Raw genomic sequence first — 6,000 nt, 5'->3', positions numbered from 1 at the left:
AATGTTTTGAACAAAAATAAATCAAGATATTAAGTGATTATTAAGGAAACTCTTAAAAATAAAGGTGGCTAAAGGGGTTTTAAATGATTATATATACCCTTCCTATATATATATATATATATATATATATATATATATATATATATATACACACACATATACATATATAAACCACTTTTAATGTATAAAGAAACTTACAATGGATGGATTCTTATAGACCCATTTATTTATGTGAGTGATTATGAAGAAGCTAAACGTCCTTTTTTCAAGTCAAGAACCATTTAAGTTCTTTTATATTTTAACAGGCTTGATTTGTATCCTATATTTTTCTTGTATTCGATTTTTCCTCTTATGATGTTATGTACCAAAAAAAGTTGTGATGCTTTTTTACATGATGATTTTCCAACCTCTCTTTCTTAAAAAGAAACAGCCTGCTGTATGTATATTAACTCTATTCTGATTAGCTACCCTGCATTGTATTTCAGTCAAAGAGCAGTCCAGGCTGAAACACTCCTTGTAACTTCAACATGAATGGATGGGCTAGCCTGCTGTGGGCTGAAGAGACAGATGTATGTAAATGTGAACTGAAAATGGCCATTTTAGCATCTTAGTTTATATATAGGGAGCGGATAAACTGGCGAGTGAAGGGTACAGTTTTAAACTTGAAGATTTGTATACTCCTTTTTTATTAATTAATTTATTTGATAAAGGAAGTTTAAAAAGGTTGTTCATGATTTGGGACCTTTAAGAGTGTAAGTAAGAGATTGCTCAAGTATTTTGCTCATCTTTTTCACACTTTATTAGCTGTGGCACTCAGTGTAGTCTGTGCCTTGTGAAATATGTTTTGGGGCATCTTTGGCTGTACGTAAATTAAAAATTACAGTAAGTTGAAGGTTAATTTCCAGAAGGCAGAAGTTTCATATATTCTTTACAGTTGGTCCACTAAGTCATGAAGTTTGGTCCAGTCTCCTGGATTCACATCTTCAGCAGGTTACTAGGCTAAGCAAGACCAGGGTTCATTTACACTTGGTTTTTAATGCATAGCAGAAACAGTTCCAAAAGGTAAAGAGGGGAAATAAAATTAATAGTTGATCAGCATTTTCACTCGGTGCAGTAGGATAAAGCATAGCTCTAGTGTTTCATGCCAAGTCTGTGCTGCCACCTGCTGGAACAATTACACATATGTTCAGAATATCATTGTTAATACATTAATAATCATCTTGGGAAATATTATTATTTCACATAATCCTCCTTTTGTATTTGAAAGAAGGTTATGTAAATTTGTTCTTTCCAGAAGGACTGAACAAAGTAGTGTGTATATTAATAGGCAGCAGTGTAGTCTTTTTCAGCTTCCGCTTATGAAAACACTGCAAACCTCACATCACGACACAATTTCATAACACCATTTGTCTGTTGGTTTTCATGAAGTATAAAACACATCCACATCCTATCATACAGTAACTGTGTTGAAAACGGCTGCTGCTAAACTGTCCTGTACTGCCCCCTGCTGGACATTTACTGATTAGAATTCATAAGGAGAATTCAGTAGGTCTGTGTATTGTTCATTTATCTTGCTCTTCAATTGCCTAATTCACTTTCAGTTCTTCATCTCCACTCTAAGGCAATTCACTATTCGATGATCAGCTAACAGAGATGTGCAAATGTATTAAACAGCCCTTTTAACTGTTGTATTTGTATGCTTATTTAAATGTTTTCTGTGTGATTTGTCATATTTTGGGTGCAGACCTTAAACATTGGTATGTATATTTTCACTATAAGACTTCAAAATAAGTCTTCACCATGTACTTTTTTGAACAGAAGGAGGATAAAGAATGAATTTGAATTATACAAATTCTTCATAGATTTCAGATGCAGTTAGGTCCGATAGTAAAATCTTGAGGGTCGTAGCTCTCCCAGTGCAGGATAAGTACCAACACATCTGGTTCAGCTCATCAGCTAATTGACAGTTTGCTAAACCCCTCCTCTAAATATTGTCCAGATTGTCATAGCGTTGCAACTATAACTAGGTCCAAACACTTTGGACAAACTTTCCGAACTTTACGGTATACTACAGTTGAATGGGAAGACCGCATTATCAGTTAAACCCACGAAAAATCACATGGACCATGTGTGTGGTGAACTACCATGTCTGTTTTCGCTGTTGTTAACTTTGTAGCTAAAGCAAACAGTGAACATTAAATGAATATTAAGCCATAGGCAGAGAAATCCAGACACGTTTTGAGGAGCAAGTATTATTGTTGCATTTTTTTTTTTTATTTGCTAGCTTAGCCCCCACTGAAAGCTTTTAACAAGACTCAATGGGGCATACGCCCTAATTAATATCATTAAAATGCATTCAGCCATGCGTTTCTCTACCTTGCCGGTTCAAAGGCTGCCAACAGAAACCAAGGATGGGGGGGCATAACGAGGGGCCAATGATCAGGTTTTTCATGAATAAAGTGTGTTAAAGGACCCATATTCAACATTTGTCTTTTTATTATTTTATTTCATTTGTGCCCTGATGTGCACTTAGGCATGTATGTGGGTTTAGGCCATAAACATTTTACATGACCTTTTTTCCAACCTCTGCTTATGCTTTAGAATTAAACAGCCTGTTTTGGTTAATGTGCCTTTAAAATAATGTATATACAAATTATATCTGTTCTGAATGGCTGCGATGTCATGTGCTTTGTTTAAGTAGTATTCTTTATAACTGCAGCCACAAGGCGTAAAACTAACTACAGTAGGCTAAATAGGAGGATACACAGTATGTAAATGCATTGTCTTTCATGACATCACAAAAACAATGAATTTAAAATGGGTTGTTTTTACAGCTTAGTTTCCATATACAGACTGTATTAATTGGTAAGTAAAAGATTTTGAAACTCTAACAGTGTATACATAGGTCAAACCCAGAAAGGAAAGACGATTCACTTTCCAATGACACAAGCCCTTTAAAACAGGCAGAAGACCCTGAGCTTGGCTCTCGAGGACTTGTGTTTGAAATTTCTTTGAAATTTCTGTACAACCTTCCAATGAGGTGAGTATCAGAGTATCAGGGTTGAAGAGAATGGCCTGAGGAGAGGCTTCCACATGTGGAATTGCAGTGTACATTATAAATGACACAATCTTTGTACCTAATCATGGATTTATGAATCATGTGCAGATGCCCTGATTCCTAAGTGTGTGCTTGTATGAGCACTGATTTTTTGGATGAATAATCTTTATTAACTCCTTTTCTGTCGTTCATGGGTTGAACATGAGGTTTATTTATCTGTAGCAGGGTGTGTTTTTTCTTTCTGTGACGTTCTAAGTGAAGGTCTGCTGTCTTCTGTTTTCTGCCAACCTTTACGGAAGTCAAATGTCAAACACGTTCTCCCACCTTAATTAGCTGGCTGGGCACTGATGAGGTCAGGGAATACCTTCCTACACTCTCGCCCTCCCACACTTGCCGTGACGCCAGCGGAAGATGTCAGGGGAAACCCACTTCCCCTTCTGATAGATTCTGCTGCGTGCGGCTCTCTCTGTTTCTCTCGCTCTCAGCCTCTCTCTTTCTCTCTCTCTCTCTCTGCTTTTGTCTTACTTCCTGTTTCTCTCTCTCTCTCTCTCTCTCTCTCTCTCTCTCTTTCTTTTTCTCTCTCTCTATCACAAGTTCTGCTTCATAAGAAAGTGCTGTTAGATCTGTTAGATTTACTCCTGTGAGATTGAACACACTGCAAGTACTACTTCATAATGCAGTCATTGCTCTAATACTGCTGAATGTGTTCATCATTGTACAGTATGCGCTCATGTACTGTGTTAATGTTCAGAATGTCCCCAACAAGACCCACGCATCCCTGCACATAGAGGCAGATATGCAGTGCAGTGGAATGTCTACTTAGTCACTTTGTTTATGCAAATATTTGTGTGACATACGAGACAAGAAATTAAAAAAATCCCACCACAGGTGACCTTTGGGTCAGTATTTAAACAGATGTTCCTTTGATAAGCAAGTGTGTCTTTAGCATCTGAAAAAGGAAGTCCATTCAGTAACACTCTTGCTGGTGAATGAGAGAACCTCTGTATCTGCTTTGTGCTGAGTAGATTTAGTAGTGTTGGCACTTTTGAGGCAAGTAAAAGGAAAGTGAGAAGAGAAAATCGTAAAATTACATCACATTGGTAATCTAGCAAAGTAGTTAAGGCAAGGAGATAAAAGCCCTAATAGTTTCATACAGCAAATATCCAGAGAAAAGCTCATTTGAAAGGCCAGGACTACTCACGTTATACACGCAAGAAGACCACGTGTGGCTAAACTGACGTAGCACAGAATGGGGAAACTTCTGCTTTCATATGGTATAAATATCATATCATAAGAACGTTGTGAACTCATTATCAATTATGATCATCTTGGGAAAAAATCTTACTTCAAATAATTTCCCTCTAGTGTAGTTTAAGGACAGAAACTGCTTGTGCTTGATAGTAAGATCATTTTTTGTTTTTGTAAATTACTCTGTTCTTTCCAGAATGATTGCACATTTCTATAGAACTAAGCCTGGTAATTGCAGTCAAATCATTACTGTTCTAATTTGAGGATCACTGAACATGACTAAAGAAGTACCATAGCTATTACCAAATGTTGCAATCATTAATGTTCTACATTGTGCCACTGTACCAATTAAAACTGTTAATCACATGGCATGTAACTATGTGGCTAACTAGCAAGTCTGGCTAGCTAAAAAGATGTTAACTCATTGAACAATTGAAGCAATTAAATTATATTAACATAAGGCTGTGGGCAGAAAAATCTAGAATCATGGTAGCATTTTGTGTGTGCTATCATAGCCAACACTAGAAATGTTTAACAATACCCACTGAAGCATACATACTAAATGTTATCATTAAGAACAGAGATGAAAAGTAACTTTTACTTTGCTTCTTTAATTAAATTAATAATAATGATATAAAGTAAAACTAAATGTGTGGTTCAGCTTATAGACCAATTAGAAGATAGAGCGGTTACATTTAAAATATTCAGTTCTGAAAGCCAAAGCAGCTCCCAAAAACTCTTCAGGCCTAATTATTTCAAAGACATGAAGTTTAGTGTAGAATGAAACCGGAGAACATTATCAGCACGTACAAGGAACACTCCTTTACAGAGGCATAGCCAAGTGGTGGCCAGGTGTGGCCAGTGCTACCCTGGAATGAAGCATGGCCACCCTTCTGGCCCCCCAGCTATGGAAAGTGAGACAGTCAGCCATCTTCAATAAAGCTCCATTGTAATTTCCGATCAGTTATGAGAGTCTGATTACACTGCATTTAATAATTAGTGTATTTTGCTGTGAAAGACAAATTTGCTTAGCAAACAAGCGAATGTGGACTGGGTCCCTTCATCAGCGCTGCTCTGTGAGCTACATTATGAAGTAGGCTATGCCATGGTTAACTTCCATAAGAAGAAAACTACTTTTCTTTCTACCCTCACCCTCTGCTTCTCTCTAACTGGCACAGACAGCCACATAAATTTCAGTGAACATGTAATGGCGGACCATTTGAAGTTATTACTAATACACATAGAATTCTTTTTTTATACCATAGAAATCGTAAAGAATGTACTTCTTTAGAAGTATAGGTATAGATCGAGATATTAGCCTTGGTGTTACTTGGCATTGGATAAAAAAGAACCTAATCAACATAGATAGAGTTCTCTTCTCTTGATGTCCCATCATTTTACACAGAGGTCAGATTCATTTGGGATCCAAAGGATGAAAATAATTACAGAAGAAGTGACTGAGATGCGCTCCTTAATGAATGTGCTACTAGTACAGGATGGGTAAGATGTCAAGTAGGCTATATAGCCATAATGATTACTTAAACATTAATTACCGAAGACTTAAAATAAACACAACAGATGAAAAACTTCAATATATAGAGTATAACTATAGATAAATAACAAATATAGAAAAAACAAACTGCAATGACAGTTGTAAAAAATATACAAAGATGATGCTGCAAATATGTTTTGTA

Source organism: Colossoma macropomum, unplaced genomic scaffold (assembly GCF_904425465.1).
Source record: "Colossoma macropomum unplaced genomic scaffold, Colossoma_macropomum, whole genome shotgun sequence".
In the NCBI taxonomy this organism is placed as follows: Eukaryota; Metazoa; Chordata; class Actinopteri; order Characiformes; family Serrasalmidae; genus Colossoma; species Colossoma macropomum.
The sequence above is the reverse complement of the archived record's forward strand: the minus strand, read 5'-3'. Positions refer to the sequence as shown.